The sequence below is a fragment of the Corvus moneduloides genome, chromosome 1 (genome assembly GCF_009650955.1).
Source record: "Corvus moneduloides isolate bCorMon1 chromosome 1, bCorMon1.pri, whole genome shotgun sequence".
Taxonomy (NCBI): Eukaryota; Metazoa; Chordata; class Aves; order Passeriformes; family Corvidae; genus Corvus; species Corvus moneduloides.
Genome location: NC_045476.1, coordinates 34,326,939 through 34,345,831, shown reverse-complemented (window position 1 = coordinate 34,345,831; position 18,893 = coordinate 34,326,939). Strand labels below are relative to the sequence as shown.

At 40.7% G+C, this 18,893-nt stretch overlaps 1 long non-coding RNA gene across 1 annotated transcript in view; it reads right to left on the bottom strand.

Annotated features, from left to right (window-relative positions):
* Positions 1–2,318: 2,318 nt before the first annotated feature.
* The window catches only part of LOC116442172, a 35,980-nt gene continuing 19,405 nt past the window's right edge, over positions 2,319–18,893 (bottom strand). Inside the window, exons 2-4 of the long non-coding RNA XR_004239429.1 lie at positions 8,763–8,913; positions 8,517–8,611; positions 2,319–2,353 (exon numbers count right to left, since the gene is read on the bottom strand). This is a non-coding gene — a long non-coding RNA (uncharacterized LOC116442172). The remainder of the gene's footprint in view (positions 2,354–8,516; positions 8,612–8,762; positions 8,914–18,893) is intronic.

Below are 18,893 nucleotides of genomic sequence, written 5' to 3'. Positions count from 1 at the left end.
GACATCAGCAACCTCTGCCAGCCACCTCTGGAAGGCAGGAGCATCGCTAAAGGCTGGATGTAGGCTCCTCCATGAGCGAGCCCTCAGCTGCAGACAGGATCAGTAACCACAGCCCAATCTGCTGCTCTTTCTGCCACAGACAGTTGTCCTTTTCCACATGGCCAGGTATGATGCTTCTGGGGCGAATCTGGGGGTATTCGTCACCAACAGCGAGGGAGCGGGAGAGAAGTTGCATCCAAATAAAGGACCATCACATATTGGGCTGCAGTAGAAAGGTCTCATGTTTGCCAGCCTGCACATGCAGGGAGAGATTTTCTCTGTATTTTCTCCTCCTGGATGTTAAGAGTCATTTGAAGAGATGTGAAATGGGCAGCCAAAGTTTCATCTACCCCCAATGCCTTCTCACCTTTGAGCTTCCACTTGTGGAGCTTCCTTGGCACATCATGAGTCTGCACAACAGGGAAGAGGACTTGGCCAGACCCAGCTGCTTCAGGCTTTTTGGCTAACCTTGCGTGGAAAATCCAGGAAGCGCCAAATATCATCCACTGAAGCTGTTTCTCCAGCCCCAAACATTCAAATGTTAAGAAAAATGCTCCCAAATATAGTGAGTGGGTTAAAGCCCCAAAAACTACAGTGTGTTAGATTGTCAGTGGACATGCAATTGTTTCTTTGCAACTCATGGTCAGACACTCCTCCCTGCCAATGAGGACAAGTTTCCCAAAGGGATTTTCCTTTCCTTAGGCTTGCCTAGGGAAGTGGGGTGGTGAAGATGCTGCAAGATACCCCATGGTCCACACCAGTGGGACGAGACAAGGTCCCATACCATGTACAGAGCTATCACCTATTGCAGCGCTGGGGAGGGTGAACACAGATTCTTCACAAAGGTTCAAGTTTTTCTCACTTTGCGAAATTTTCCACCTCCTTCACAGACAGGGTTGTCTGGCTTTGGGCTGGTTTCCATGAGGCTGGATAGGAAAGCTTCACAGCAGCAGGATGTTTTATTGCTGCCTTTTGTATTTTGCCCAGACAGCATTCCTCTGACCATGTGCCCAGCGTCAATGAGCGTAGATTTTTCTTTGGTGATTTGGGTGCTTTTATCTTCCTGAAAAGCCAGCTCCAAAGAGTATGACTGGCAGGTAGTTAATATTTAAGCAAGGACTCGCTGCCAAGGACTGATCTCTACACAGAGAGGTCTGGATCTTGCCCCATAGCAGAAGAGCATTTGCCACGTGGCTCCCTTGAGCAGCATGAGCAGCTGGGAATAGGTGCTGACACCCAGCCTAATCTCTCTGGCTGTGTTCCTGAAGCAAGGGGGAGCTTTTAATCTAGATTTGGTGCTTTATTCAAGGACAGGAAACTCATATGATGCCCAGAGAGCATCTTGACTATGGCCAGCTTTCTAGTTCCAGTGAAGTTACAGCCCCACTTTTCCACATTAGTCTTGTGTCTGTCTCATGCCTTAACCTCTTATATTAGGCAAAACTAGGCTGTAGTTAGTTTTAGAACCTCTGCCTCTCCAGCAGCTAAGATAGAAAATAGTTGTTTGAAGCAACATAATTTTAGTTTCAGCCTGTAAATTACATATTTTTCATTGTGTAGGTTGCTTTACACTCACCATTTTTGTCCAGGTCTGCACAAAAGCATTAGTCTGTAAAGGCCTGGGCTTTTTAGGGAGTGGGTAGATTAGGAAACTGGGGAAGGGAATTTTACCATAAACATCCTTTCATTGCAGCTGAGGTAGTAAGCTCAGGTTTCCTACAGTAAAATGTTAACTACGATAACAAAACAGTACACCTTGTTTGATCTAAGACTCATATTAAATATTTAGAGACCATGCATAATAATCAGATGGCACTACACCAAAATTTTGGCCTTAGAGAGCATGTGTGCTGGGAACCTTGTGCGATTGCACCCCAACCCTTGGTTTAAACTGCAGAACAAAGTGGGGGAAAGGAGCCAAACCAGCAATTTTGTATTAAGGAAGAGGGGAGAAGTTTTTCACAGGAGCCAAGTAACAGCTAGCTCAGCAGCAGGTGGCAGGGAGGGCTCAGGCCTTGCTGTGTAAGCGTTTCTTAAGAAAGAAGCATGATCAGGAGTGCATTTCAGTGCCTTAGCTAGTCATTTCACAGAAGAGGTTTTCAAAAATTATTGAACTACATTAGAGCATCTATTACCAAGACTGCCACTGAATTTGATCTAAATCCCCAGAACTCTATTGGGAAACCCTTTCATTGTTACATCGTGTCTGTGTATCATTAATTGGAGCTAGAGCAGACAGGAGCAGAGTCTTAAACTAGCAATTTTGCCATTAAAGGATACAGATGTCCGGCATGGGGTCTGGTAGCCTCCAGTCCTGTAAAAATATTTACCAATTTAATTCACTTTTCAACACTATGAGGTTGTAGTGATTAGCAAATGCAGAAGTTCTGGCGGGAGTTGATGGAAATCCTTCACCAAGTTCTGACCCTGCCACCTAAAGTACACTCAGCCCTGCTCCACACCTGTGTAAAATGCTGTGTAAACACAAAGTGCTGATCAGGAGGTGAGGGTTGCATTTCCTGGGCTGTGGATGGGGAGGACATCTCCCAGAAGCAACAAACCCCACTCCCTCCTGTCTTTCCTGCTCCCAGCAGCAGCATCTGGCTTCTCCAGAGCTTCTGTCCTGCTTCCTTTTACGCTTTGGAATTTTGCCTGCGCAAAATTGATCTGTGTTGGTGCAAAAAGAAAAGAATTGGAAATCTGGCTAATTGTCATATGATAGCAATACCCACAAGACAGGTGAGCACCAAAAATATCTTAATTTCAGGTAGCCTTTTGACTTCAAAGCACATTGCAGGTGGTTGAATGAGATGGTGCTAAGAACGTCATGCTCCATGGAAAGACATAGGACTATACTTTAAGAACTTGGAAATATTGGGACCAGGCTTAGCAGTGCAGACACACCAAGCAAAGAGGTCAAACTCAGTACATGGATACCTAGAGGTACCAGTAAGAGAAAGTAAACCCTGGGCACATCTCAGGTATCTCCTACGGGTATGTTAATTTTGGGAGTGAGGGGGTTGCAGGAGGCTTGGGACAGAGCCAGGAAGGACTTTGCTCTTGCAAAGGATGACCCAATGCCCCTGTAAGATCTACAGCCTGGAAGGGTGGACCATGCATACAGCAGCAGAGGTGGCTGTCCATGCTTGTCTGCAGACTTTGTGAACTTTTGGTTGCCAGAGCCCTGAAATGGGATATTTAGCACATATCACTACTGCCCCTCAGACACAACATTCAGAAGCTTTTATCAGTTTTCTAGTTTCCCATTTCTTTGCATATCCTGCATGGGAGTAGAAGGTGATTAAAAGGGCTAAGTGCTTACATATTGTTTATCTTCCAAGGTCCAGAGTGAATTCACTGGAAAGATTCCAGTTAACTTCAACAGATTTTGGACCAGTGTCTCAAGGAAAAGATGCAAACTTTGATTTGCAGTATTCTGTACCATCCAGTCGATTTAGTTTGGAAAGCTAACTTGTAATTTAGCACTTAAAACATTTTAACCACTCTTTCTGAGGAATTTTAAACCTAAGCAGTATAAAAAATCATTACTCATGGACTCTTTCATAGAGTCAAGTTTTTAATTTTCATTTAAGTCATGAGTTTACCAAGCTTTTTCTTGCTTTCTAGGTGGGACTTTCAATTCAGAAAACTGATAATTTATGTTTGCATATCTAGCAGAGGACTAGAAAGCTTCCACTGATGTTCATAAAGCCTAGCCTTGTGTAAGGTTTGAAGACTGGGGTAGCTTTGTTTATACTATAGTTTAGGAGAGAACTGCCTGTGTTTTCAAAATATTTTCAGCCTTAAAATGTTCATCACTTGACTTATAACTGGAATTATGTCTTCTTATTTCACTACAATGACTTTTTATTTCTCAGGGAGACAACATACAAAGTAAAAGTAAAGGCAAAGTTGCTTTTGGAAAAAGTTTTTAGAGGAAAAAAGGTAGTACATTTTTGAGGATTTTTAAAAATTCCACTCATTTAAACTTATTATAATATCATTGTTACAGACACAGTGAATGTCTTCTAACAAGAACTTTCTCTTAAAATGAAACCCACAATATCATAATGAATTGGAAGAGGATTACCTTCCAGAATATCCAACAGTTTTCAGCTGCTCAGTACTATTGTCATGCTTGCTGCTGACTTAAGGATTTGAACTAAATCCTTTCAGAAGACAACTGATTTCTCATTGTATGTTGCAAAAAGTGCATCCTTGAGAGAACTTTACAGAGTATTTCCTATAACCTCAGTATCTGAACAAGACTTTTATTCTAAAACTTGCTTCTGAAGCCATTTCTCTTCTTCCACCTTATCTCTCTGAAGGGTGTGAGAATGTTTTATTCAGTCTTTGCACATCTACCCTACCTGGGTGTCTTACGTAAAAGTCATTTTCCCATGGGATAACTGAGGCTGGAAGTGACTGCTGGTGGCCTGCAAGTCAAGCTTTGCTCAGTTCAGGGCTAACTCCAAAAGGAATTCAAGTTGCTCAGGGCCATGTCCAGGTGTGTCTTGAGCTTCTCCAAAGAATGCATCTCCAAGGATGAAGCTTTCTTTCTCTCAGGGCTGCACCACTCACCCAGAGAATTCTTTCCCCCCTTATGTCCAACTAGCCTCTGCCTTGCTGCAAATCTCAGCTGTTGTTTTCTGACCTTTCCCTGAGCACCTCAGAGATCCTGGCTGCATCTACTCTGTAACCAGACTTCAGGGAGTGAAGGACAGCAACCATCCTTCTTTGCCTGCTGCATGGGCCAGCTCAGACAGGATATCACCACTTTGGTACCAATTGCCTGCCCAGGTAGCTCTTGATCTCACCTCTCAAGGAGACTGCTGGCTCTGGTATGCACTAAAAGCTCCTAGAGCTCAAAATCCTTGGAAGCACCTTCCTCTTCCTGACTCCAAGGGTATTTGGGTGTCAAAATATTGGTGTCTGCCACCCTTGCTGTCTGACCTGCAGATGTTTATGAAGTCTGGGTATTGAATCCTGCACCTTAGTCCCCTTCTAAGTATCCCTCAAGTGTGTTTAAAGAGGTAGTTGAAAGAATGGAGGATAGGGCAAATTAATTACCAAAAAACCTGAAGATTTGAAGACTTTTTTATATTTTCATCAGTATTTTACAATATTTGCCATTTTCCCTTTGAAACAAAGATGTCTAATTTTCAACTGAATTTGGGAAGGAACTGTTGATCTATTACAGAAGGGAACCTTATTTTGTCACATGAAAGAATGAAGAGGCATCTGCAATAGATGAAGTCCCCAGACATAGCGTGGTAAACCAGTAGACAGACTGTGTAAAATGAGGAGTAATTTATGGTCTCTTATTGGAGGATCTTTATGAATAATACTACTCTGGAAACAACTTAAACAGCACCAGCTACATTTTTAGAAACACTGGGAAAAAGTCAGGTCTTCTAAATTCAAATGACATTTTCAAAATATCACAAAACACAAATGCAGTCATCAGAGCTGATCACCTTCAGAAGACAGAGGAAAATCATTTCAATTCACTTGACTTGTTTTCACTGTCATTTAGACTGAGCAACATCCTCTTGAACCGAAATTTCAACTTTCTGCAGCAAATACTCCAACTTTTGATTCAGCGAGGCAGAAAAGTTTATGGTTTAGACTGAGGAAAGCCTTTTACTTCTGTAGTGACAGATACAGAAACATAACACCAAGGTAGATACACAGGTGTGAACTGCTCCACTTCTCAGTGTCTCTACAGATTTTCCTCAATCACCTGAGAGCATTGGCTAAATCAAAGCTGTAAAAGCTGCTATGGGTTTTTTATTAAAATATTCAAAATGGATGGATAAATTTAAAGAGAAAAAAACCCCGTGTTATAAATCCTGGGAGTATAGAGAACAGAGACTTAGAAAAGTCAGGTAAATTTTAGTTTTTAACCTAAGTAGCTTCTCCAAACATAACCTTAGTGGCTGATGTAAATTCTGAATTAATAACCAATAATTTAATTTGGAAATATGCTGCTCTAGCTGAAGTAAAACGTTCATCCATCTCAGAACTAAGTAAAGCACCTGGGTATATAATTAGGGAAATGAAGAATTCTCCTCAAATTTAATTTTCACTTCCTCCAACGACCTAAGAAGTTTCCACGTACAAATTGCCATACTGTACAATACAAGGCAATAAACTCTAGCCCTAACTTTCTTGGCCAGGGTAGATCAGTCATCCTCAGACAGGCAAGAAATCAAGAGCACCTTTAGGGTCATGCCTGTGAATTTTTGTCCCTGTGTACAAAACAGCCACATTTTCTAACACACACTTAAACTCTTCAGTGCAACAACAGTATTTGTGCAGTTTTGGTTGCAGATGGCAATAAAAGAATTGCAGTGAAGGCTTTGGGCATTTATCATCCCAGGCTCAGAAAGCTTGCACCAGATAGGAAGAATGATACAGGTCCTTGCAAGAAGTGTCTATGCTGTCAGCACCACCACTAATATACCATTTTAAAATAAAAGGGAAGTGCTGAGCATCCCCGACAATGTGCACTTTCTAATGACCCCGTGAAGGGTTGCTTTTTCCTCTCCTCTGCTGGTCTGTAACCTGGCCACAAAGGTCTGACAATGACATGCATATCCCCAGCCCACTGGGGATGCCTTCAAGGACTGCACCTGTCAACAGGATTATAAGGAGATTTATGAACTGATAAAAGGCTGAATTAGAAGTCCTTTTAATGGCCCACTCTGGACAGAAAAATAGTTGCAGGTCAGCTGACAGCAAAAGTTAGGTGTAGCTGAATGTCTTTTCCTAAAATCCATTTCCTTCTGCTCTGAAGACAGAGCACTTACTGTTATATTCTTGTTGCCCCAGAAGGAACCCTAGATTAGACTGCATCTGAAGGAATAATTGGACAAGAACTAAAAAAACTTATTATTTACCAAAAGGCCTCCAACCCAAACCACGACAGAGACAAAGCCACTACATTTCACAAGACCGGTCTGGAGGGAAATTCTTGTGCGTCATTTAAAAGGCCATTTATTTTTAAAATATAGGACCCCCTAATGGAATAAATGTTTCACCTCCAGCATGCTTATATATTTTTTGGCATATTAAAATGTTGCCTTCTTTCATGAAGACTTATGGTCATTCTTCAGAATTATGAGAGTGAAAATCCAACAGGACAGACCGAGGGGATGGCTAATTATAGGGTATCTTTGTTCTGAAAAGACTCAGCTAAGAAAGTTAAAGAATAAAAACCGTAAATATTGACCTTGCCATCAGCTTCTAAATGTATTTTTCTTGGCAGGAGTATTTTGAAATTCCTCCCAAATAACCTTTTGATAATATTTAAACTTTATTTTTACATACTATTTGAAAACAAACCAGTTTGTTGAATCTTTTTGTTCTGCAAATTTAGCAATCATATGAGGTCTTTTGTTGGAACAAAACCAGTATTTTAACACTGAGACATCCAAAACTTCCTGCAAATTAATTATCACATGGTACAACCTCAGAGAACAGCAATTACAGCACTGGCAAAGTTACCTTAAAGGTTAAAAGAACTTTTCCCAAAGTAATAGCTTCATGTGCTCCAATCTTTTTCTCTCAAAGCTCTAGAAGAGTAGAGAGATGGGAGACTGGGCTTGAAGAAGTACAAGAATCCCAGCCTGCACTACAGGAACCAGGGTTTTTTTTTAATTTTATCTCAATTTTTCTTGTAAGACCATGCTTTGATAAAGATTTAACCTTTTACAGTTAGAATTCCAGGAGACTGTAAAGAGAATTTAAGTTAAGAGTGTTAAATCTACAAGTGGTGAGCAGACAAAATGGCAATCATTGTTGTACCTATTTTTAAAATGACAGTATGTTTGTCATTTTTAAAAAATTTTTTGTTTGAGTTGCTGAATGAAAGAGAGCATGACTGTAGGAATTGATGTACATTTCCCTCACTTTTTAAGACATGGTAGAAGTTCAAGGGCAGTGTAAACTCAGGCAGGGCAGGATGTGCTCAATGTCAGTCTTTGAGATTGTAAATTCTGAAGTCAATTAAAAACAGAAAAGAAAAAGAAAAATCCTTTACGTAAGCATTTCAAAAACATGGGGGTTTTGTGCTGTTTTTTTAAAAATAAATAATCTGTTCTAGAGACACTGTTTTTGTTCAGTCAGTAATAAATCAAAGAAACAGCAGCTAAAGCATTTCTGTATAGCATGAAGTCAGATGCAACAGTTACTCTGCACCTTCAGGAAAGCCAGAAAGCCAAATGCCAGTGGATTTTTTCCCTGTCTCCACAAGAAAACTGTATCCTTTATCGGTGAACAGGAACGCTGTTCTGACCATGACTGTAAAACAAATGCCACAGGAAGAGCAAGGGACCAAGATAAATAATTACAACCCTATTAAAGGCTTCACAAACAAAACCCAATATGACGAAACTCTACAGAATTTTCAGCAGATGAGTGTTTTGATTCCCAGCAGATGGACATGATGCACCATGAAAAGTTGCCTTACATACCAAACTCCAACCTGAATCCTGTGCTGTCTTCCACTTCAGGAAAAGCATCAGGTGTAAATGAAGTGCATCACAGTAAATCAGCCCAAAGTAAACAGCTGAGAAAGAAATAGAGACCTATGGTCACCAACAGCAATGATTTTACCTGACTGACATGGATGCTAACTAACCCCTTAATCATTGCTTTTCCAGGTGATATCACTGCCAGAGATTGCTTACTCAGACTGACTGACATGGAAAACTACTCACCAGCTTTTTCAGAGTGAAAAATTTAGTAGACAACCTTCCCTCTGAAGAGCTTTGCTGAGTTGTTTAGGCATCTGCCAAATGTCTCCTAAACACCTTTCTCTGTATTCCCAAAGTCGGTCTTGGTTTAGCGTCGATTTCTTACAATCAATACCTACAGAGCAAGCACAACAGACATGAGGATTTATTTGAAAACTTTCTTGTCTGGACTATTTGTCAGCATTGTTCATCAGTTCACATTACAATGAGTACTCTGAGGTGAAATCTGGAATTTGAATCCATACTTGCCTTTGTATAAAAACCATGTCTTCTGTTCCAGACCTGTTGCTGACTTGCTGAGCCTATTGGTAAATCTTGCTTCCGCATATATTGAATTATTTGGTAATACTGTTCTCTAACATCTGTCTTCCAAGAAGAAGACCATGTGCCATATATAAAAAATTTTTTTGATTGTAGGTGGTGGCTGGTACTTAAATCTGGAGAAAAATGGCTCTCAGAAATGATTTTGATTATTTTGTTTTGCAGAACAGTCTCTGCAGTATAGATAAGACTGTTTAGTAAGAGGTTCATTAACAACTCCATCTCACCCTCACAAAAAAAATCAGCAAGCAGCTAGGTGTAGGTATACAACTGAAAGAAATCATGAGAACTACTGTAAAATATTCTAATTCAGCATAAATGTAGCCAGCAAAACAATCAAATGTGCTTCCAAGTATTCCCATTACCATTTGCTCATGACATTTTTCAGAAAATGGCTCCAGAAGATAGATGCCTGTCCATTAGCCAAAAATTTAAATGTGGTAACAGTTGTCTAAGGAATTGTAGGCCAAGTCCAGATAGAAAGCTGAAGCAGCTCAGAGATTGAGCAATCTTGGAACGAAACAAGACAAAGACATATAAGATGTGATTGTATGATGGCATCATACATGGAAGAACTCCCTTATTTTCTACTTTGTCAAATCTCCAAATTACATCACATCATTTTAGAAGCAGAACTGTTTTTTACACTTAAGCACAGAGCACATGAAAATTCAAGGAGAATAAAGGATCCTCCAAGCATGGCACACAAAACCTTCCTATGGCTTGACTGCTGGTTATCACAGCTGTCCTTTTTTAGGCTTTGTTGACCACTCCAGATGTTCATCTTCAACACTCTATCGCAAAGTCCCTACGGGAACATCTGTTATCTTGGCTACAGAGAGATGATAAACAGTACTGAGGTCCTGGACATAGACAGTAAAGTATAGACTAGTACAGCTGTACTGCAGAGATCATGGGATGTAGTAATAGATCCCTTCTCTTGGTGGAGGCTGGTGGTATTTGATAGTGGGTAGGAAAAACTGACACAGGCAATGCTGGGAGCCAGTTTCCAGCCTTGGGTAAAGATCCTAGTGCAACAGTCTCAAAACAGGGCAGGCAAAGCACATCCCAAAGAGCCTCTGCTGACTCATAGGTGTTAGTGGTGTCAAACTTAACTGGGATCAAGGAACAGTTGCAGACATGCGGTGAATCACTCTTCCAGTTTTATTCTAGGCAAAAACTCCCCACTCCCCCAGCCATACTATTAAAGCATAAAACGTTTTCAAAAACTGCTTCAAACCAACTTTAAGACAACAAAATAGTTTCTCCCTACACCCTTCTCCTCCCAGTTACTTAGAGAAGCTTTTCTCGTTCTATCGTTCTGTTCATTGTATCTCTATTTGTTTCATTCCATTACAAGGAAGGGCTTCACCTTCAGATTCCTGTTGAGAAATGTAGCATATCCAAGCAAGGCATTAAAACTGTTCCTCAAAGGTCAATTTATTTCTTTTTAAAATACCATTTGCAATGGTTAGGAGAAGGGGATTATTTTAACTGAAATTGCGACAAAGGATTTATTGTCTGACAGTGTTACTGCTATCTGAATAATTACCAGCACGTTATCTGCAGATGGTTTTACGTGCTAATATAAAAAGATGGGTTTGTAGTTCTTCCATTATCTAGAACATGACTGTTAAAAAGTCTGGAGATTTTACCAAAAAAATTAAGAAAAATTATTTAGGCAGCTAAGTTTCTTTTGAGCTCAGCATGAATTTAGGAAAATAAATGCAATTTGGGACCTCAGAGACCTGCCTGACTCAGACTCCTTTTGGCTTCCCAAATCTACAGTGGCAGATTACGTGAATGATTGCTGGTTTAGCACCCCGTTTGTAAACCAGACAATATTTTTCGCAAATAGTTTTTTATTATTATTCCAAAATAAAAGAAAAGAAAAAGAAAATAAGCCTTTCATACATAAAGAGCTCCCCAAAGGAACTGCATTGCAGCAAGTTCAAAAAGTTACATGAAATAGAAGCGTGCCAGATGTGCCTGGAAGACTATGCACTCTTGATCATCACTTTTCCAGTTTTTGTTGGTCTGAAACTCAGACTGATGACTGTCAAATTTCAAGCTGATGAAACAATTTTCATCATGCCTTGATGTTTGGAGAATAAAGTCAACAGAAATTGTCATGTAATACATGAAAATGTTCTCAAGTTCCAAGCACTGAATGAGGGCAGTCAAGGGATTATTGCTGTTAGCAGCAATGTAAACTGGCTTAAATGCCCAAGCAGAATAACTCGCATCACCTCAAATTTCTTCTTACAGAACCCTGTGAAATAAGGTTTCTTTCCATTAACAGTTTTAAATACACTAGACTCGGTGCTGACACTACACTGAATATAATTTTCTGGTTTCACTATTCTGAAAGAAGTGAGGGAAAAAGAGGCCACCGCATTAAGGTCTGGAGATAAAGTGCATTGTGGAGCTGAAAGACAGACTTATCAGCCTCATTCTGTTAATCATCAAAGAGATGGAAAATTTCAACACTCAAATATAGAAGGTGTTATCCATTAAAGAAACTGTTGTTTAGAAAATAAAAAACTTGCTTGATTTTGCTAGTGAAAGAAGTCAATGGGTTTTTTCATCACCTATTAACTTCTTTAAATTGAAATTTAGTACTGCCTCAAACAGACTGCTGAATTTCTTCCCACACAGACTTACTAAACATCCAGATGTTACCGCCTCAATGGCTGATATTTGACCTCCTTCTATTAATGGTTTCACACTTGATATTTCCCGTCTTGTGTACCATCCGGTTGCAATGAAAGCATTCCAGCGATTTGCACATCTTCTCAGCCCAGAAATCTTATGTAAAAACCTGCTTATGCAGCTCTATAAATCTGTTAGATCTTTAGTATCTTGACCACTTCAGCAATACCTTCCCCTGCAGGATGTAGTTTGCTGATTTTGCTGACACTGAAGTTAGTACCAGTCAGGAAATCTCTTTCATCTCTGTTGCAGCATCCTGCCCTGGTATAATGGATGAGGAAGAGCATGAGGCTATATAATTCCATGATTAACCTCAATCCTTCCATGTTGCTGGATTTTTGATGACATTCAGATTGGATTCTCTCTTTTCAGGACTTTTTATAGTCATGGAGGTTAAACATCAAAGATATTCCTTGTAAAACCTTGATGAGTAAACATTCATAATAAATTTTCCACAAAGGCACAATTCCAGTCCTCAGAAAAACATCTCATGTGTAAAGCCAACAATATAGAATAAAAGAATACTGGGTATATGTAGCATCACAGTATTTTTAGCCAAAAGTTATTGATGTGTTATTCTTCACATCAGCTCCCAGTTTTTTGACACTGTTTTTTGTCCCAAGTCATGATCAAAAGCTGTTTCACCATAAGAACTTGCACTGTTACATCATTGTGCACATTTGCTCTTTTGGGACACAGTGTTTCACTACGTCACATATCATTTATCACATAAACATGTGATAAAAGATGCATTTCTGGGGCTTATGAAAATGCCCCACTCTTGGTCCTTTCACACCATGTGAGGGCCCTGTCTAACAAAACCTTTGGGAACAGTAGCTCACCATTTCTGAAAGTGTTGCTGAGGGCAGCTCTAGCTTTGATTACCTGGGTCAGTGGACCTCAGGATCTTGATCCTGCACCTTTTTTCCCCCTGTAACCCCCAAAGCCTTGCAATTTTTATGAGAGACCTGAATGGAACCTGAAAGGATCTCAAGCATACTGAACATACCCAAAGTGGTGGTAATGCATCATGGCAGTCTCTGAAGTTATTTAAGAAGCATTTCTCTGTGCAGTTCAGTGCCCTTTTGGCATAGGTTCTGTATTTTGCATGTACTCTGCAATGTAAACCAATCCAAACTAAGCTCGTATCTCACTTTTACTGTTTCTCTCTATCTTAAGGTAAAGTACTGCAATCTAAGACTTGTGGGATTAATGTTGTCCTGGTGATGTTGCAATGGTGAGAAGAGAGTGACTAAACCAGACAATGAAGATTTTTATTGCCAAGCATTAAACCATGCTTTCTGTCAATTGCTCTCAAGTGGCATCATAGAGCCCCATCTCCCCAGAGCATAACTGCCCAGAGTTTCCAGGCAGCCATGAAAAAGAGCTCTGAAGCTGTAGTTTCTTTGAAGTGGCATGGGCTCATTTTTAAAATAGCTTTGAGCCATCATCCCTATTTCCAAATGTTGTTTTACCAGGTCAGTGATTTCCACCTCAGCAGGCTGTCTAACTCATCTCTTCTGTCCCACAGCTGGGTCAGCTGTAGCTGCATCATTGCTGATCAGCATTTCACCAGACTAGCAGTCTCCAAAACATTCTTCCTCTGGTCATTTACCTCATTCTTTGCTTCCCATGCTCCTAGGAGAGTTCTAGCTGATGTTCAACACACAGACATTTTTCTTATCCTATGGGTGTGAAAAATGATTGTTCTCTTCACCTCCTCAGCAGTTTTTCATGGCTTGGAAACCTGTGATGTCCCTCATTAGCCATTCCTTCTTCAGGAGAAACACAAATAAATCCAATCTTTCTTCCAAGACTGTATTTTCCAGGCTCATGCTCGTTGTCATTACTCTTCTCTGTACTCTTTCCAAGCAGTTATGTCCTTCTTAATGTGCAAGCCCCCCAGCTAGACACAGTTTCAGCTGTGGTTGTGCTGTGCCACAGTTCTTGAGCTCTTCCATCCATATGTCTTATCGGCCATCCTCTATGGAGCCCAGTTTTTGCTTTTCTTGTAGCTCCACAACTTTGTTGGCTCACGTTCAGCTTGTAGGTCCTTTCCTACTGGTGTGCTGCCTAGTTTCCACTCAGCGACTGCACACCCCACACTTGTCCCTGTGGAAAAATGCTTTGTTTCATTTTGTTTCCATGATGTATTTCCAATATGGCAAGATTTCTTTGGGGTCTAACCTTGCACTTCTCCCCAGCTTGGTGTCATTTGCACATTTAGTACAATACCTTATTCTATCCTTGGGTCAGAAATACTGGAAATACTGCATTATATCAGACACAGATTAAATCCCTGTGAAACTCTGCTCACTGCATCCATTTGACTTCACAGATGATGTGGTTTTCTAGAAGCTTTGGCTCACCCCAGAATCTTCAGTTTGTCTTGATCATGCTTCTCCACCATCTTTACGAGTGTTATGTTTAAGATATGACACTTACTGCTTTTGCTTTGCCCACAAAATCTATGACTATGGGAAATTACATTGGCTTGACAGACAACTAAGAGCAGACAAAGGTAATTAACAGTTGTGGTGAACAGCAACCAGTTAGACTTCTGTAGAAGGACCATTTTGACTGGTATTTCATATTGGAAATAAATTTAATTTCCAGAAATGCACCCTGAAAATAAGTAGCATGTCACCAATTTTCAGCCCAGCAGCTGCAGACCACCCTCAAGGGAAAGTCTGCCAGACGTGAAGGAGGTTTGGTTGAACACTCACACAGAAATATGGGGAGATTGTTGCAGTCCTTCTTAGATTGGGCCAGGGCTGGCAGTATGAGAGACAAGGGTAAGTGCTCTGGCAGTCACATTTTTAACATTTGTGGATTTTACATGTGTGTATGAGCCAAACAGAAACCTCATGACGTGTCTTGGACACTGGTAGCTGTTGTGACACAAACAGGTCATGAAATCCCAAACCCCAAAATCCAAGAATTGTTTACCCAATAGCAGATAAGTGTAACACATCTGCTTTTGAAAGGTTTTGTTGCTGGGACTTTTTGTAAAAAACAAAGAGCCCAGAAACATGACACTTCTCATCAGACATTTGGTTATAACTGATGCTTAATTAGGCAAAGAAAATATTCCCAGGGCTTCACTAACCACAAGTCAAATTTTAAAAAATGGAGCAGCTGCATTCCTTGTTTTGGGGGAGTATTCCACATTTGAAGCTACGAGTGTTTCCTCACTGACTCACATTATATGAATCCATTGTAACCATCTATGAAATAAAGGGAAATTAATTTGTTTTTCTCTGTGTGAATAAGCAGCTTTCTTAAACTCACCTTTCCTACCAATCAAGAGAGCACTAGAATTTCTTGGAACACAAAGGCCAGGTCATTGCATCACTACACTCCCCTTTCACAAGCACAGGGTTGCTCCATCTTAAAAATAATCATGTTGTTTTGCCTCCTGCTGCTCCTATGAATAGGGTGTTGCAAGATCCCCTTACTCTAATAGCTAGACAGCTCCTAATTTCCACCTTGAGTTTATTCATGCCTAGTTTATAATCTTTTGCTGTACTTCATCTAAGAGCACACGCTCAGTTGTCGGGATCCATATTACTTGCATCTGATGGTGCATGCCTCTCTTCCCCTGTTTCCACTTCAGCCCTACCAGGAATGGATATTCAGTGAAGAAAACCAATGGGGAAAGCCACAAGGGTTGTGCCGGAATCTTGAAAGTACTGAATGTAACATTAACTGAGCAATGTCTGAGTCAGTGAAGCAAAGCATTCAACCTAGCATTGATTATCTTTCCCATCACTGTCAGCCACTTCAGCTCTCTCACAGAAATTCATTCAGCTTGGTTAAAATTTCTGGGAAGGGAAGGTTTCCTCTGTTGCCTGTCCAAGTCCACAGATCTTAGAGTGGAAAACAAGGAAAAGTCACTTTTAGCAGATGGATGATGGAACTTGTCCTTATTTCTGGCTCCTTGAAATCTTTTCTTCTCACACACAGGGTTCACATGTGCTAAGCTACTATCATGATTGTGTGTTAGCACTCCTCCGAGCCTTTCCAATCTTAAATAGAATTCTTTAGGTCAATAGGGAGAATCCATAGGTCTCCACTAGCCTTCTTTGAGATGCCCTTCCCCAGGGCACTGAGCAGCATCAGTGACATGAGACATGGGGAAGGCATGACCCAAAAATAGAGGAAGTCTGTGAATGTTTGTGTTCTAATGCTGCCTGAGCATTCCACTGTACAGCACTGCTCAACCAGGCTCCTCAGGCCAAACCTGGCAGGGTGATTTGGTGTGGGACCTCACTGTGGCCTCCTGGGGTTCAGAACAAGGTTACCAAGAAGAGGCCATCGCCTTGGAGGACTTCAAGGCCCAAAAGGTCACAGGCTTGTGCAACATGATCTGAACTCAGCTCTGACCCTTCTTGGAGCAGAGATCCCTTCCTGCCTGAGGGACTGTGGGAGTCTGTGCACACGGAAGACACAGATGGGTGATCTAATCCATGACCAGCTCACGGCTAACATCCTTCATGCATATAAATTCCCAAGTGTCAGCCACTAACAAGCTCTGCAACTGAGAGCTGGAAATGAAGGAAGGTAAATATTCCAACATGTCTGTACAAATACAGAAAGCAAGATGAAACAGTCATGGTTACGTCAAAGTAGATACTGAGTATTGGAAAACTGAATCATGCTGAAGAGCTGTGTAAAATAAGTTGGCCTCTGTTTTCAGTTATAGAGACTTCATTGCCTCACACTGAGATTCTGGCAGGCATATTTCCTGGATATCATCTATTGGAAAATGATTGACTCCTCTTTGGCACAGCACCAGATCATCTTTGGAATTTAAGTTTCCTTATGTTTTGCAAGTGCTTTGAATTATTAGGAAATGGAAACATTGGAATACAACTGTTCTGTATTAAATTCTATGACTACATTGTCCAAGTGACAGATCTGTGCAGTATCACCTGTTTAATGCTGGCTATTTTTAAACCTAGAAAGCATTTTATTTCTGTGCAATACTATTGTTTTTACTGTCAAATTGCCCAACAGAATGTTTCTAGATTCCACAACTTCTCCAGAAAGTTCTTTACACCCATAATGTTGCAGGCAGGAAAATTACTAAAACAAGTGTTGCCATTGCTGACCCCACTTGTTACATGGTCAATTCAGAAGCTGATAAGTTATTTAACCATTTTGACACGATGGCATTTAAAATAAATTTATCCAGAATAATTCCTTCATTGTATTGGGTCTTGCAGTCAGAAAGCAAAACCTAAGAGTGCATGTAAATTGGCCCTTGCTTAAATAGCGTGCTAATAAAAAGACAAAGCATGCTGCTGCAGCACAGTACATTTGCCACACTCCTTCAGTTTGTTCCAGAACTCTCATGCTAATGCCTGTTCCACGCAGAATGGGTGATCCATTTTTCTGAATTGGTTTCATATAATTCACTTGAGTAAATTCACAAGGCATAAATGCTAAATGTGACTAGACTATTTCTCCCAATCAAAATGTAACTGAAAAAGTACAAAAGAACCAGAAAATGTGTGAGAAAGTACAAAAGAACCAAAAAATGTGTTCCCTTCCCAAATTAAACATCATAGCATTACATGTCCTGGCTGTCTCCAATAAAGGCCATAGACTATAATATTATGGCACTTTTAAGCCTTTCACATTCCTGTGAATGCATAAAGATTACATATCCATTTCTGACTGCAATGTTGCCTCAATTTGTTGTATAAGTTGTATTGAAATATTTGGTACAAACTTCATGTTTTGAGGGAAATTGTCTTTATATTTCAATTCTCTTTCCATCTTCATTTGACAGGTCTGCTGTTCTTCCACTTCTAAACACCATTTGCATTCCTCCACTCTAGCTCAGGAAACTGCTGGTTTCTGCTCAGTTGCTCCAAGTTGCCATGCTAGAGCATCACGCATCACACAGGAGATGGGGAATCTATTGTATGCAGGATCTGGGACTACATGGTTGCAGACACTGAAGGATATCTTTTGGGGTTGAGTTATTAGCCAAGAAGACCCAATATTGGCAGCTCTTTCCTGGCTATCCAGTCTATATATGACTCCCTAAACATATCAAGGCTGTAACTCGCTCAGACTCAGCCTTCACACATCATTGTTGTGCTGGTGGAGAAAGGATTGAGCATGAAACCCAGTGGCAGGGTACATCTGGTGGCATTGTGGGTATTTGGCAAGCCTTTCTGAAGCTTTTTGAATACTTGATCTGGGAAAACTTCAACACTAAAAAAAGGTGTTATCCTGTAAAAAGCAATGGTTTTGTTGCAGTTTCCTTCACCAGCCCTTAGTCCTTAAACTCACTTTATTGACACTCTGTTGCAAATCAGGCTTCTTCAACCATTACTCCATCAAAAACCTGCCAGAATTATCCCTATTCCTCTTACTGAGGCCAAACACTTTATTTCCTCAGTCTCAATTTCATCAGCCACTGCTGAACCTTACCCCAGGCCTTTTCCAGGGTAAGTCCCAAGCCCCACTCCTGGGCCAGAACTTGGAGACCTCTCAAAATGTCTTGTAATCCTGAATTGTTTCCCACAAGCAACATGCTGGCTTCATTGGATGCTGGAGTGGACACCTCTGTCTTACAGCAAGCTTCTGATGCCTCAGCCTCACAGGTCCACCATTGCAAAAAGGACATGGAGCTACTCAAGCATGGAGGGCAAGTCCTAGGACAATCCAGTTCTGCCACAGCTGTGCATTCAGCTCAGTCAACTTCTCTGATATATACATACCATGGTGGCTGAGCAAACTTGTGGGGCCAATAGCAACATACCTTTCTGGAGCTTAGTTTAGGAAGGCACCGATTGACCATGGTTGTGTCTTCTTTGCATGCACTGGCCAGTTCTGATCAGTAGCAAGCCAATGGTAATGGAATCTTTGCCCAACTGCATTTGGCATGTGGCCGCTGCCATCACATCCTGTCTTTTCACTGCAGCTGGGTTCATATTTTGAAAACTCTGCTTTTCATTCTTCAGGAATTTATCACACAATCAAATTAATCTCTGGTACCTCTTCTTAATGTGTAAAAGTCATGTCTACAAATTTTAGAAGTGTAAT